Below are 16,724 nucleotides of genomic sequence, written 5' to 3' on the forward strand. Positions count from 1 at the left end.
AATGTATGGCGATCACACATGCTGGAAATTTGACGTTGACACAGCCCAGTGCTACGTAGCAACATGTCAAACCTTTCTGTCTGCTTCTCACCATGACAAAGTACCTGACTTTCCTTTCGTTCTAAAGGAAGTCAAGCCATAGCAGATAAGCCATGCAGCTTAGCACTGAGTAGTGCAACCACTAGAAAGCCTTGCAAGTGATAGAGACAGTCAACTTCCAAGCAAACACAAAATGAATAAGCTGTAAGAAAGTAAGTTATGGATGTAAAGACCATGACCTTTTGTTTTTCTGCTAACAATTTTGAAACAAAATACAATATCTGGTAAACTCTTCAGTCTGTTAAATGTCAGATGGACTTTCATTAGTCATAACATTCAACGTATATTTTATTTGATAGGTTAATAATATTTTACATCTCTGCAGGTATAGCACGTCACACCTTCCTTCACTAACAATGCAGCAATTAGAACTTAATTCTACCTATCTTTTTGGTAAGGAAAAGATGACTGTCTGTTGCAAATCTTGAGACCAAAGCAAAGATTGTATATCCAAAAAACAGTGCTAGAACTTGCAGGAATATGTACTATTTTCCTTCGAGAAAGTTTAACATCAACAGGACTCTGAGATATATCATAATCCACCTCTTTGGAGAAGCAGGAAATGTAAGAAAGAACAGTGCACAGCTGCTGGGTTACTGGAATCAGCTGTTGTATATTTTACCACATGGCTGCTTGAAAACAAGAAGAAACAGACTGTGCTTAGACAAGCTGCCACATCCAACAACCATGAGTCAATTTCCCTTGTCATAAAGACCCTAAAGGCTTATCGTGCACAGCATTTATGCTGCTTCTGCCAGTAGTTTCCTCAAAGCTAGAATGTTTATCCAACATAGAAAGGCATCTCCCTTGAACAGTTCCACTCAACCAGTTTATTTTCAATGTGAAATTAATGCAGCTTTGGAAGAGTTGCAGTGGATACACAGATTTAATAAAGAACATTATACCATGTAATACATACTCATAGCTTTGCTGCCAAAGCAAAGATGCAGTCTGTCTGGCCTGATCTTTTAATACTACAAAATGCATTGATGAAAGTAAGCACACCCCGAGATTCATTTATGATAATCATTGGCTCTTTTGCTCTATATTTATTAAGGATGATCGGGTAAAATCGGCTGGCCTTTTGCATTACCAGAAATGAGTACAAAATAGTAGGCTGAATATTATTATGGTGTTCAGAAACTGATGTTCCAGACATACCCACAGGTATTTTTAAAGGCTCAGCCAAATACCAGGGAGTTTACTCACAATGCAGTTTAAAATGGCAAGTTGGAAGCCTGCAAGTCTCATGGATTAATAACCCCAGTGATTGGGAGATGCCAGTCTGAAGATGGAGAAGCCCAGGCAGTATTTAAAATATATTTTTAATATGGCTGCAATCTTGGAACACTGACTGTGATTGTCTGACCACAGCCCTGGAGGGAAAATCCTGGTAACAAATGAAGATGAAATTGAGGATAGAAACAGACAAGAAGAAAAATTATACGGGTGGATAAGGTTGAGTCTGGACTGAAGACAGCCAGAAGTAACAAGATGATTGGAGGTTGGTGGGGTGCTTTAAATCATCAGTGACAATGAATAAAACAAAATTTGCAAACCACCACTTGTGGGCAACTTAGCTGTTCGGAGTTTGACCCCTCAAAAAATGGTTTGGAGTCAAGATCATGGCGCTGAAATGGCACAATGGCCAATAGCACAGAATTACTGGCCTGTTCTCCAGCTCCAACACTGACACTCTTTACAAATTCAACAGATGGGGTACAAATATTGGTGAATATACCCCAAGATTTCTTTATATATAAAGATCAAAACATTTAAATAAGACCTACTTAAGGACCTTTAGAAACATCCGTCCCCTTATTCCATATTAATAACACTTCATTTACCTGGTATAACTCTCAATAATTGCACAACTGCAGTGTAATGCATTATGTTTTGTGAGATGATGACTGTACTGCTTGAGAGAACTTACATATGATGTGTAAAACAGTTCTTCACTAGAACACAATACACCATTGTTTCTGATATAATGTTAATTCCTCTTGACCCGGAATGCTATAAAACATCAAACAAGATTTTATTTGTACAACTCATACCCACATTAACTACTGAATTTGGTTGGAATGCATGAACTGAATCACTTACATCAATGTAAAAACTGTTCAACTGCTTTCAAACTCTGTGCACCCAGCAATGGTTATTGCACATACTGTACCAGAGCTTAGCAAACCATTCCTCCATCCTCGCTCAACAACTGTAAGCAATGAATCCCATAGCTACTTCTTGTGCTTCTCAAGAAAATACTAACACAATGATTTTGCTTTTACAGACGGACTGACATTAGTTATAACATTCAACATATATTTCATTCGATAGGTTAATAATATTTTACATCTCTGCAGTTGCAGCATGTCACACCTTCCTTCACTAACAATGCATCAGTTAGAACTTAATTCTACATATCTTTTTTGGTAAGGAAAAGATGACCTATGAAACGACATTTGTTTAATTCTCCTCATCACTCTGTGTTGTAGAAAGCAGAGAGGTCATTTGACATATGTTGTAACTCTATACGCATCCCCTGTCCAAAAAAACCAACTCACCACCCACACATCCTATTCATTTTCCAAATGTGACCCCTCCTCTCCATGTAACCAATTCCATTGGGAATTGACTTAATAAAAGATAAAATTTCACAATTATACATTCTCCAGTCGGTCATCAAAAATGTGGATTCTTAAGTTACTGAAGATACTATCTGAGCAGCAGTGGATTTCTAAGTTTATTTTACATATTGAAATACCATGGAATTAATAAAAGTGAAATTTCTGGGCCTTTTTCCAACATTCAGACTGTGCCTTTTACAGATTTCCCAGAGAGGGCCCTATGCCAGTTGCAAACTGGAGGCTGGATGAGTCACCTTCAGATAAGCCTCCACCCATCTCTCAGAACCAGTCACTGGGTGGAGCACCAGAGTGTGACAGGATGCATTCTCTCCCTAACTAGTCTTAACTCCCACCTGAACAGGAATCTGGCTAAAATTAGAAACTCAGAAATGTAATAAGAACAGACTTCTGTTCTATCATTGGTTGGTCATTATTCAACTGGACAATAACAAACTGAATTTAACAAGGCATGCTCAAAATTGTTGTAGCAAGGAAATTATCACGAATACCACCATGAGTGAATCATTAGTTTTAACATGCACTGCTTTAGTTATTACTCACAACGTAGTATTTTTAGTGTATAGTCCCGCTTACAGCAGGAAAGTCCAGCAGTGAGCTGGGTTTTGCTGTATTGTCGTTTTCTTTTAATTTAGACACTGCACTATTATTGTTGCTTCTGGGTTTCCTGACTGATCGTAGCACATGAGCTTGTCATAATCCACATCTGACTTCACTATTCAAGGCAGCCTCAACTGGAATCAGAATCAAATCTTTTACAACTCTCAGGACACTGTAATAGAAATTATGGCATCTCAATGTGCAAAGGCCGGTTTCTGTTCCACCTAGTTCTCTGAAGCATCCCCGAAAGGTCTTACGCCAGACTATGTCCTTCTCAATAGGTGGGGGCAAAGAGATCACCCACTGAAAGTGAGATAGTCACTTGAATTGGGGGCTAAGGCCCACAGATGTATTCATGAATTCAGTGACAAAAGCAATTCAATGACCTCACCATGACAGGGAAGGTGCTGACCATACCGAAGTGTCAAAATCTCTCTCCTTGACATTGCAATCTTCCACTATCAAACACTTCATCATAACTTATTTCTCACTTTCATAGTTCTTTGCTTTCCCTCCATACTGGAGAAGAGAGCACAAAGCTCCAGAGAGAGTCAAAGTATATGGGAGACCCTCCAGAGATGGTCTCCCTAGCTACAGTGGAAGATGAGACATTAAAAATCAACAGACCATCAGAGTGTCAGGACATTGGAAATTAAAAGATATTGTTTTCTGAGATGCAGCAGATATCACACAACCAAATGGCTCACTAATGTCATTCCTGGCAATGTGGCATCACCGGAGACTGTAATAGGACCATCTGTACAATGATGACTTAGTAAAAGTGTTAAAATTTGTGTTTTACATCTTTCTTGACACTAGACAAATGCTGGAAGAGTTTGACCAGTCCTCAGGTAAACCTAATCTCATGTCTCATGTATAACCTCTAGCTGCTCACATGTGCACACCAGTCAAGGCTGCAAAATAGACAAATGGGGACTCTCAACGCAGGGGAGTAGAAACAGCTATTAGACACAGGTGCCAACATTATTTCTATTGGGCCACACAAGACACTCCAAGCACTTTTCACCAGGACATAGGTACTGAGATTCAGTGGTCACAATTAAGCTATTCTGGTGCAGCAATAAAAAGAAAAATGACATTCTGTGAGCATTTTTAGAGAGCTTGTGGAATATTGGTGAGAGATTGGAGGAGCCAATGTGTGCTATTATGTCTCATCTTAGCTCTGATGATCCAGTTAAAAAGTGTGACTACCTAAATGCAAGTTTGCATGGAGTACCAGACATGCAGACAACTGAGTCCAACTATGTCCTGATCAATGGTCTGTACACTGAGTCTGCCACTTTGAAAAGAATGGAGAAAAACCTTGCCTTGCCTGGTCAATGTGCTCTCCAGCTCTTTGCAAGTTGGAAAGCGCAGATACGCAATAAGAGGAAACATTGAGAAAGGCACATAGAAGTGTGAACTGCTTGATGTGTTTCAAATTTTTTGCCTCACTGCTTAGTTCGAACTCCTCATGCTGCCTCCTGTCCCAGTGCTTAAGAGTCTTTGTTTCAAGGAGGCAGCTCACCACCTTCAAGGGCACTGGGATAAGTAATAATTGCTGGCTCCGACAGCAACACCCATATCTAGCAAATGAATATACAAATAGAAATTGGGAGGGACGAGGTCATGGAAGGATTTGGAAACATGAACAAGAATTTTAAAATCAAAACTTTACTGGTGCAGAACACAGTTACTGGACATAGGGATGATATACAAATGCAGTTGCTGTGAGTTAAGACATGGGTAGCAAAGTTTCAGATGATGTCAAGTCAAGCAGTATAGAGGCAGAAGCCATAGGAGCCCTCACATATAACTCCAGATCCCATGAAGTCTCATGACATCAGATCAAACAGGGGCAAGGAAACCCCCTGCTGATCACCACACACTGCATACCCATCTTGGCTGATGAATCACTACACCTCCACTTAAACACCACTTGGAGGAAACACTGAGGGTCCTTGTGGAGACAAAGTCCCAGCTTCACATTGAAAATGCCCTCCATTGTGTTGTGTGGCACTCTCATACTGAGTAGAATGGTCTAACAACTCAAAATTGGGCTTCCAAGACAAAATGATGCTGCGCTTGATTAGCAGCAGTTGGATTGTACTACAATATGAACTGACACCTCCAAGCCCAGTATTTACACAGCTCTACCATGACCATCAAGCCAGGGGATGAACTCTGGTTCAATGAAGAGTGCAGGAGGGTATGCTAACAATGGGGATTCTTAAAATAATGTGTAAATCTGGAGAAGCTACAAAACTGTTGTGTGTGAAAAATAATAAGCAGCAAATGTTGGACAGAGATAAGGGACTTCACAACCAATGGATCAGATCTAAGCTCTGTAGCCTTCTCCACCATTCATGGCTAAATGTGTGGACAATTAAAAAACTCACTGGAGGGGAGACCTTCAAAACCATCCCTATCCTCAGTAACGGGGATATCAGTACAAAAGACAAGACTGAAGAATTTGCAACAATCTTCAGTGAGAAGTGCTGTGTTGATGATTCATCTTGGCCTCCTCCTGAGGTCCATAGCATTACACAAGCCAGGCTTCAGCCAATTTGATTGACTCCATGTGATATGAGTTGGAGATAATAGATGCTGTGAAGGCCATTGGTCCTGATAACATCCTAGTAAAAGCACTGAAAATTTGTGATCCAGAATTATCGTGTCCTTCGCCAAGATGTTCCAGTGCAGCTACAATACTGGCATCTACCTGATGTTGCGGAAAATTGCCCAGGTATGACACATACATACAAAGCAGGACAAATCTAATCCACCCAATTACTAACTCATAAGCTTACTTGTCATTATCAGTAAAGAGATGGAAATTGTCATCAACACTTGCTGAGCAAAAACCTGTTCACTGAGGCTCACGTTGGGTTTTGCCAGGACCACTCATCTCCTGACCTCATTACACCTTGACCTAAATGTGGACAAGAGAGCTGAATTCCAGATGTGAGGAGAGGGTGACTGTCCTTGACATTAAGACCATATTTAACTGAGTGTGGCATCAAGGAGCTCTAGAAAAATTGTTATCAATCGGAATCAGGGGGAAAACTCTCCACTGGGTGATGTCTTAACTGGCAGACAGGAAAATTACCATGGTTGTAGGAGATCACGGTGTCCTAGTCTCAACGATCTTTAATGGCTACATCAATGATTTTCCATCCATCATATGGTCAGAAGTGGGGATGTTCGCTAATGATTGACCAAAGTTCAGTGCCATTCACAAGTCCTCAGATACTGAGTGAATCAGACAGCATCCAAGGAGCAGGGAGGTCAGTATTTCGTGCCAAAACTCTTTGTTAGGACTGATGAAGCTCCATGTTTATTGACCCTAGATTCCAGTATCTGCAGTCCTTACCGTCTCCTCAGATACTGAAGCAGCTATTGAAATGCAACAACATCTGGAAAATACCTAGGCTGGTGTTGGCAAGTTTCAAGAAATATGATACAAATAACAGGCAATGACCATCCCCAATAAGGGACAATCTAAACACCAGACTTTGACATTCAATGGAGTTACAATGCTGAAGCCCCTATGATCAACATCCTTGGAGTTAGAAATTGATCAGAAATTCAACTGGACTTGCCATATAATTAAAGTAGATACAAGAGTTAGAATACTGTAGCATGTAATTCACCCAATTCTAGTTACATTCTAATGCAACAAAGCAGCACTCCAGTGCAGCATGGAATGCATCAGCTACCACTGCAGAGTCACAGTAGACGAATTGTTCGAAATGTTTTTCACAGCACTAATGGATGGCATTTCTAACAGAAATATTATCCTATGAACGAAGGAGTTTTTTTTTCTATATTTGATCTTGTTCTATAGATGTTTCTAGTGTTTTCAAACAAAGTTTTGCCTGCCACAATGGTCAGCATTTGTTCAGTACCATTTGCAACCCCTCAGTTACTGAAGCAATCCATTTTCAAATGCAGCAAGAGCCGGACAATATTGAGGTTTGGGCTGACAGTTCAAATTTGCCATTCACACTAAGTGCCAGTGCCAGTGCCAGTTCCACGCAATGAATATTTCCAGAACAAGAAAGTAGTCATCTCCTCTTAACATTCACTGGCATTGTTATCTTTGAAGCCCATTTTATCAACATCCTGGTGGCTACCATTGACCAGAAACTGAACAGGACTGGCCATTTAAACACTAGTGGTTACAAGAGCAGGCCAGAAGCTAGGAAGACTGCAGCAGCAACTCACCTCCTGACAGGCAAGAAGTTGTTCATCATCTACAAAACACAAGTCAAGAATGTGATGGGATTTTTCCCATGCTGCTAGATAATTGCAGCTCAACAACACATGAGAAGCTTGACACAATCTAGGAGAAAGCAATCTGCATGATTGACACCACATCCACAACATCTTCAGAGGGTCGACGTGGACTCAATGGGCTGATGGCCCACTTCCACTCTGTAGGGATTTTATGATTCTGGGACATAGGAGCCTGCAGGTTCCCATTCTAATGATTCATCACACAGACTTATGAATTTATCATTGTTTCTTCAGTGGTACTGAGCTAAAATCGGGCAGTGCCCTCACTAACGGCATTGTGGCTGTACCTACAACAAATGCACTGCAGTGGTTCCAGGTTAGAGCTAATAGGAATGGTCAATAAATCTGGCCCAGTCAGTGACATCCACGTCCAATTTAACAATTTGCAAAATATAGGTCGGGTATATCATCCAGATAGTATCTAACACAATGATGCTGACTGTTTACTTTTGTGGAATGAAACTCATACACTGTCATTCAGTGACAATTTATATCATATAGTTGAAGAAAGAACAATAAGGTTAATACTGCAATGTAACAATTATCCTCCAATCTGTGAGATATCAAGAAAAACCATGAATTCAATTTGTGGCAAACTCTTACAACTATTTTCATTTCCAGCACGGTTACGTCACAGACATTGCACATTAACAGTGAATTCCTACTAAAAGCAATTGAGCAAGTCAGCAACTTAAAGACATTGGCATCAAAGTTTTGGATGACATCAAGTCTGTGCACCATAGAAGAGGATTTTAGCTGGGGTGTATTGTTACCTCTAGACTTAACTACATTCCGAAGGCATGAATGGGATTTTAAGCAGCAGATGTGCTGAGAGAGAACAAGTCCTACAAGCAGAAGCTGTTCACTTAGGAAAGTAGACGAGTGTCCTGGTTTAACATTCACTGGGATTAGAATAGCAAATTGCTCATACATCTTTAAAATGGGTTTTCTGTCTTCTAGCACCATCTACTGGGTAGTAATACAAAGAAAATATCAGGGATCCACCTCGCTCATTATTATCTAGAAAATTGCAATTCCCTATCACAATGTTTTCCTCTGCTGCTGAACTTGGAGTATTAATCTATTCATTAGTCACTTTATGAAAAAGCGCTCTCTCTTAACAGTCCTTATGTAGCTTTGTACCTGTGAGTTTTTGCCATTGGATTATAGTTGAGTACAGTGGTCCTGATATTAATATTAATATTTAAGATTTCTTAATATTAAAGGCTTCAGATTTGGGGCTGGGCAACATGAGCAATTCCCAGAAATAATTTCTGCACGTCAGTTTCTGTTTTGGTTTTGATTTCTAGGTTTCATAACTTCATGTTTGGTGGAGGATAATGATGCCCACTCAGATGACACAAATAACGAGTCCCCTTCTTGAGAAGCCTTTGCAGAAGTATAATTGGAAGGGGCCAGTTTGGCCTGAGGATGGGTGCACATAGAATGAGGCCAACACTCAGGCTCAGTGATGCATCACAGTTTTACTGCTGGGTGCAATCAGGAGCAGTCCGGACAGACATGACCTCGGGAGTGAGAGGATGAAACCAACCTAGAAGGTGAACTGAGCAATTGGATTGTTGTACAGGAAGTGATATAATACAGGAAGTAATCAGCAAGTTTGCAGACGACACAAAGGTTGGAGGTGTCGTTGACAGTATAGAGGGCTGTTGTAGGCTGCAGCGGGACATTGACAGGATGCAGAGATGGGCTGAGAGGTGGCAGATGGAGTTCAACCTGGATAAATGCGAGGTGATGCATTTTGGAAGGTCGAATTTGAAAGCTGAGTACAGGATTAAGGATAGGATTCTTGGCAGTGTGGAGGAACAGAGGGATCTTGGTGCGCAGATACATAGATCCCTTAAAATGGCTACCCAAGTGGACAGGGTTGTTAAGAAAGCATATGGTGTTTCGGCTTTCATTAACAGGGGGATTGAGTTTAAGAGTCGTGAGATCTTGTTGCAGCTCTATAAAATTTTGGTTAGACCGCACTTGGAATACTGCGTACAGTTCTGGTCGCCCTATTATAGGAAAGCTGTGGATGCTTTGGAGAGGGTTCAGAGGAGGTTTACCAGGATGCTGCCTGGACTGGAGGGCTTATCTTATGAAGAGAGGTTGACTGAGCTCGGACTTTTTTCATTGGAGAAAAGGAGGAGGAGAGGGGACCTAACTGAGGTATACAAGATAATGAGAAGCATAGATAGAGTTGATAGCCAGAGACTATTTCCCAGGGCAGAAATGGCTAGCACGAGGGGTCATAGTTTTAAGCTGGTTGGAGGAAAGTATAGAGGGGATGTCAGAGGCGGGTTCTTTACACAGAGAGTTGTGAGAACATGGAATGCGTTGCCAGTAGCAGTTGTGGAAGCAAGGTCATTGGGGTCATTTAAGAGACTGCTGGACATGCATATGGTCACAGAAATTTGAGGGTGCATACATGAGGATCAATGGTCGGCACAACATTGTGGGCTGAAGGGCCTGTTCTGTGCTGTACTGTTCTATGTTCTATGTTCTATGTTAGTACCTAACTAGGTCATGAAAAGTGAAAAAGATTAGCTGATTCATCCATATCCTGTGGTACAAATGTCACACGCTCCTTTCATTCTACCTTGCATTATCACTGCACTTTATTACTCCTTCACTTTTTATGTACTTCCTCACTACTCTGGCCATTGCTGCTCCATATACTGTGTCACTCACATGGCTGTAGGATTGATTATTGAAGACACTGGTAATGATGGTCATTGGAGGTATGCAACAGAGGATTTTGTAAAACCAACAATTATTAGCGAGTTTCCCAGCTCCTCCTGATCTATCGAGATGGCTGAAGGGCAACTTCAGCATTTTGGGTGGTTTGTTCTGGAGAAAGCTGGCGCTCATGTGGTTTTTTTTGTTGCAATGAAAGCTCTTAAGTCTCATTGACGGTGTTTCTCACGTGTCATAATCTAAGTGCGGACTGCCACATATGTGCAACTAAGAACTTCTTTCTATCTGTGGGAAGTCAGCCAGAGAAACAAATGCAAGTGCCCATTTTTTCCAGCTATTGTCCTCACAGAGATTATTTACATAATTCTCAAGCCTGGCCAAATAATAATCCATCTGTCAACTGCCATACGCACTTTTGCACATTAATTTTGCAGGCTAAAAGATGATTGCTATGGCTCTGATAGTATCTCACAGCAAGACCTTCAGAACCATAAAAATCTGACTGCACACCTTCATGTAGATTACTTCATTTCTCTTACTAGCCATATACCCCTCTCAAACTCTTCTAACTGATACAAGAGTGGATTGACACCCGTTTCTGACCATTTCATTCTGTCATTGACTTCTCCATCTGTCAAACAAAGTCTCCACTTTGAATAAAACCAATCATATCTTTGTTGTGCCACAGCTATGAGTCCAGAATTAGGCTGCACCTCTGGGCACATCAAAACAAAGTTTACAAAAGTAGGAGTCAGGAACTCAGATGGAGTCAGGAGCTGAAAGGAAAACAAAACGTGCTGGAGTCACAGTGGATCAGGCAGCATGCGTGGAGAGAAAGCAAGCTATTGTTTCGTGTCTAGATGACTCATCTAAATTCGAAACACTAGCTTGCTCCCTCTCCACAGATGCTGCCTGATCCCCTGTGATTTCCAGCACATTTTTGTTTTAGTACAGATTCCAGCATCTGCAGTAATTTGCTGAGCTTGGAAACTGAATGGCTGGGTGGAGAGCTCTGTGGCAATAATGGCATCTGTGGAATTCTGGCTGAGTTATTACAACTGTAATTCTGTTCTAATAGGCTTACGATCCTAAAACCCTAGAGCCCATCCCCTTCATTCCCACAGTTCTCACTGAGTAGCTGTGACAATTTTCAAACCTCAAAATGGGTTCACGGGGGAAAAACTGCATTAAAATGAAAACCATTCAAACACTGGGTGTGGACAGCTCCGTGTTCTATCCCAATCCTTCTTGTAAGCTCAAAAGTACTGTGAAGACATTGAAAGAGAAATGCTAAGGAGTGAAATATTCAAAAGAAGTGAATGCTAGGAAAATCAGTAAATAGGCCAAAATGATATTCAAGATAACTCTGTTTAAAAGAAGACTGGGTAAAATCAAACGAGGGGAAATAAAAGAGATTAATAGGAACTGCAGATGCTGGAGAATCCAAGATAACAAAGTGTGGAGCTGGGCGGACACAGCAGGCCAAGCAGCATCTCAGGAGCAGGAAAGCTGATGTTTTGGGCCTAGACCCTTAACTAAAACAAAGGAAGGCATGTGAGTCTATAATCAAGGAGACAATAAATACAATGACAAGGGAAAATGTTCTTGATGAAAAAATTACAAATGGCTTGAAGGTGTGACCTACAGGGCAAGGTAGTCAGGGAAAGGAATGGATGTGGCAATGAAACAGAGTGAAACATAGGAACAAATTCAAAATGGAGAAGTTCAAGCCTAAGATGTTTAGATGCTCAGGATAAAACACATACATTAGAACATTTAGCAATAATGGGTAAAAAGAAGTAGGTAACAAGGATTCAGAATACGGCAAATTGGTAAGAGTGATTAACAATCAAGCAAGGTAAAAAAAAACTCTCACGGAGAATTAGCTGTGGACCCGGCCCATTCTTCCCTGAGTTATGGGGTTCTGAGGTCAAATCTCAGTTCAGGGCTTCAGCAGAAAAATCAAGGCTGACCTTCGAATGTGATGGAGTGCTATACTGTCAGTGGTGCCGCCTTTTGGACAAGATGTTAAACTAAGATGTTATTTGCTTGCAAGTTGGATGTGAAAAGACCTCATGGACCATTTTGAAGACAGCAGGGAAGCTTTGCTTAATTTCCTGGTCAATATCTATCATTCAATCAACATCACAAAAACAAATGAGGTCATTATCACATTGATGTTTGTGAATTTGATGTGCACAAAATGGCTGCTACATTTTCACCATTAGAACACTGACTACATTTCAAAGTGCTTAATTGTCAGTAGAACGCTGTGAGACTTCTAGCGGATGTGTAAGATTCTGTATCAGTGCAAGCTCTTTTTAAAAATTTGGCAGGAAATCCAAGGAAATGAAATCTTTTTACAAATCCCCCAGCTCACTGAAGTTTACAGTTTGTAAATATATTACAAACAAGGGTAGTGTGCATGACATCACATACACATCTGTATGGTGCATTTAACTCATTTTTAATTCAAAGCCCTCCCATACAGCCCCAGAGTATAATGCAAATGCAGACAAAGCAGTGAAGAGGATGTTATACATGTAAGTTACTTCCCTGTACTAAATCAATTATCTTCCAATTTGCCATCTCCTTTCTTGACAGGTCTTCTGTAGCCACAATCCATCTGTGACCTTACACAGTATGTCACAGTCTGCTCAATCACAGAAGTATCACTGCCAAATCTAGCCTGATTATGCCTACTATGTGCACTTTTCAACAATTATTACGAGAAAAAGCAGTTGACTTTCTTTTTACAGGTAACAAGGTGTAGAGCTGGATGAATGCAGCAGGCCAAGCAGCATCAGAGGAGCAGGAAAGTTGACATTTCGGGTCGGGACCCTTCCTTACAAATGGAGGAGGGGAAGGGAATTCTGAAATAAGTAGGGAGAGAGGGAGAGGCAGATAGAAGATGGATAAAGGAGAAGATAGGGTGAGCGGAGACAGAGAGGTAAAAGAGATGGGGTTAGAGCCAGTGAAGGTGAATGTAGGTGGGGAGTTAGGGAGGGGATAGGTAGGTCCAGGGAGGACGGACAGGTCAAGGAGGCAGGATGAAGTTAATAGGTTGGAGGTGGGGGTGGGGCTTGAGTTGGGAGGAATGTTTAGGTAGGCAGGGGCGTGCTGGGCTGGTTTTGGGGTGTGGTCAGGGGGGCAAGGAGATTTTGAAGCTTGTGAAGTCCACATTGATACCCTTGGACTGCAGTGTTCCCAAGCGAAATTAACAGGTGTGAATGTGCGCATCTGTTAATGTGAGGTACTGTATCTGCTGTTCCCGTTGTGGCCTCCTCTACATCGGGAAAACCAAGCGAAGGCTTGAGGACCACTTTGCGGAACCTACGCTCGGTTTGCAACAAACAACTACACTTCCCAGTCAACGAACCATTTCAACTTGCCCGCCCACTCCTCGGACGACATGTCCATCCTGAACCTCTTGCATTGCCACAATGACACCACCCGAACGATGCAGGAACAGCATATCATATTTCGCTTGGGAACCCTTTTGCTCAAGTGTATCAATATGGACTTCACAAGTTTAAAATCTCCCCTCCCCCAACCGCATCCCAAAACCAGCCCAGCTAGCCCCTGCCTCCCTAACCATTCCTCCCACCTCAGGCCCTACCCCCACCTCCTACCTACTAACCTCATCCACCTCCTTGACCTGTCCGTCCTCGCTGGACCGACCTATCCCCTCCCTAACTCCCCACCTACACTCACCTTCACTGGATCTAACACCGCCTCTTTGACCTGTGTGTCCCCTCTCCACCTATCTTCTCCTTTATCCATCTTCTATCTACCTGCCCCTCTCTCCCTATTTATTTCAGAATCTCCTTCCCCTCCCCCATTTCTGAAGAAAGGTCTAGGCCTGAAACATCAATTTTCCTGCTCCTCTGATGCTGCTTGGCCTGCTGTTTTCATCCAGCTCTACACCTTGTTATCTCAGATTCTCCAGCATCGGCAGTTCCTACTATCTCTATAATGATTTTTTTTTATACTTTGCTAATCATTTGCTGAAGCGAATAGGAATGATCTCATCAGATTTCGAAATTATCCAAGTCAGTGTGGATCAAGAATGGAAGTTGGAATCTTCCTACTCTATAAGTCAGTCCCATGGCAGTATTTCACCAGTGATGTGGCTTGTAATGCAAATGGATTGTGTTAATATTGGTTTATCGGTTTCAATCTCACTCCAACAATATACAATAATGTAGGTATTGTTTTTAAATTAGGATTTTTAAAAAGGACTATATCCTCAGAAGTGTTGGCACTTTCAGAAAATAAAGTAAATTGGAAATGGAAGACTTCAGAGAAGGTATGATTGTCTCACACTGTGGAAAGATTCTTGTAACTTTAATCAGTTTTAAAAATCTACACTTGCTCACAGAGAACTACATGGGCTCCCAGATTTTAAATGTCAGGCAGGAAAACACAACATTGCTTCATCGGAGGTTGCACTGATATTATTACCCAGCTCGGCAAGCAAGCCAACCACAGAGAACTGCACTAAGGGAGATTCAATAGTTCTATATGTGCCATATATCATCTTGGTGTTAAAGCACAGAGATAGACAGCTGAATCAAGTCTGTCTGTCTACCTCCGTATTCACAACATGGTAAACTTAAGCACTTTGAAGATCTTCAGTAGTTACTCCACTGGTTCCTAAATATACATTTCATAACAAGCCCCAGACTTTGCCAATAATTAACTCCATATACTGGCTCTGTATCCTACAATGAAAGACTTAAAATTTATTAAATATACAACAACTTTAGCAGAGAAAATAAATGAATTTAATAACAAATTAATCGAATTAATCTCTATGCTTTAAACATAGTTTTCAGCCCCCTTTTTTACAAAAGAGAGACAGACAAGCAAACACAGTTTAAGCAATAAATAAAAGGAAATAGCGAAACTGGCCAAAATATTATATTGCTTACATGATGCACTGCTTCACAGGCATAGATGGTGACTTCTTGATTCTGAAAACATCAACAGGGTCACCTTTTCATTTCACTTGGTTAGAGGTAGTAATCCTTCTAACTCAACTTTCATGCTAAAAGCTGTGAAAGTAGATTAGGCAGGAAGCTTTCAAATCTTCATGCTGAGTTACCAACAGCCAAACACTTATCTCCAGAAAACAAAGGTCAAAACAAAAACTCCATTCTGGTTCCTCCCTGTGAGATTGGCTGTTTCTTTTCCTGCGGTCTAAATTACCACTCATCTGTTTGAATATAGGGTCTCCTCCACACTCACTGGAAGTAGTTCGCAGGTGATGTTCTTGTTATAGCCAACTTCAGCTACACACTACTCTTCCCAGGATTGCTGTGTCTGGAGGAACCCTTTTAATCAAGAATCAACCCACAATTAACCTTTAGGCTTGGCCTCGAGCAAACAAAAACATGTTTGGTCTGTTCTTATCATTTTAGCACAAGCTGTTTCCTGAAGTCCAAAAGCCCTCTTCGGCCAACAAGTTACAGTTCACAGCTCCAAACCAAATGTGGTAAAAAAATAAACGTGATGAAAAAGCAGCGCGGGTTCTAACATCTGTCATACCACATATGTTGTACCATAATAAAAGGCATGATCAGTAATTTCACAGATGATATGAAACTTGGTAACCTGTTAATAATAAGGAGAAAAGCCTTAGATTACAGGATCGTATAGATGAACTGGTCAGACAGGCTGAAAAGTGGCAACTGGAACTTAATCCTGAAAAGTATGAAGTAATGCATTTTGAGAAGACTAACAAAGTAAGGGAGCACACATTGGATCCGAGGAAGTACAGAAGATCAGAGTGATCCTGGTCCAACCATAGATCCTTGAAAGCAGCAGGACATGCGGATAAGGTGATCAAGATGACCTATGGGACACGTCTTTATTGTTCAAAGCATTGAGTACAAGAGCAAGGAGGTTATGATGGAGTTGTGTTTAATGTTAGTTAGGCCACAGCTGGAGTATTGCACACAGTTCTGGTTGCCACGCTATTGGAAGGAATTGAGTGTTTCTGCCTCCACCACCAAACTATGCTGCAAATTCCAGGTACTCACTACGTTACTGGGTGAAAATATTTTTCTTCATGTCTGTTCTAATAGTTTTATTGATCACCGTAAATCTGTGGCTCCTGGTACTGGACGTCTCCACCAGGGAAAACAACTCTTTACCATCTATCTTACCTATGTCCCCTCATTATTTTATACACTTCAATTAAATCACCCCTCAGTCTCCGTTGTCCTAAGATGAATAGCTTATCTAATCTTTCCCCATAACTGCAATTTTCAAACCCTAACAAAATTATTGCAAAGCTCCTCCTTGTTCTCTCTGGGCAATTATGTCCTTCCAATAATGCAGTGATGAGTACTCTCCACCAAATCCTAGCTGTGG

The 16,724-nt window shown here is 41.2% G+C and overlaps 1 protein-coding gene across 2 annotated transcripts in view; it reads right to left on the reverse strand.

The window, feature by feature from the left end:
* The window catches only part of nfatc2a (nuclear factor of activated T cells 2a), a 196,312-nt gene extending 180,859 nt beyond the window's left edge, over nt 1-15,453 (reverse strand). Inside the window, exons 1-2 of one of the 2 annotated variants that reach the window (XM_048549699.1) lie at nt 15,281-15,357; nt 7,572-7,600 (exon numbers count right to left, since the gene is read on the reverse strand). The gene's annotated coding sequence lies outside the window, so the exon portion shown is untranslated. Of the gene's footprint in view, nt 1-7,571; nt 7,601-15,280 lie in introns of both variants that reach the window. The other variant, XM_048549698.1, reaches the window with a different exon arrangement.
* Nucleotides 15,454-16,724: the final 1,271 nt, after the last annotated feature.

This window comes from Stegostoma tigrinum, chromosome 19, assembly GCF_030684315.1.
Source record: "Stegostoma tigrinum isolate sSteTig4 chromosome 19, sSteTig4.hap1, whole genome shotgun sequence".
NCBI lineage: Eukaryota > Metazoa > Chordata > Chondrichthyes > Orectolobiformes > Stegostomatidae > Stegostoma > Stegostoma tigrinum.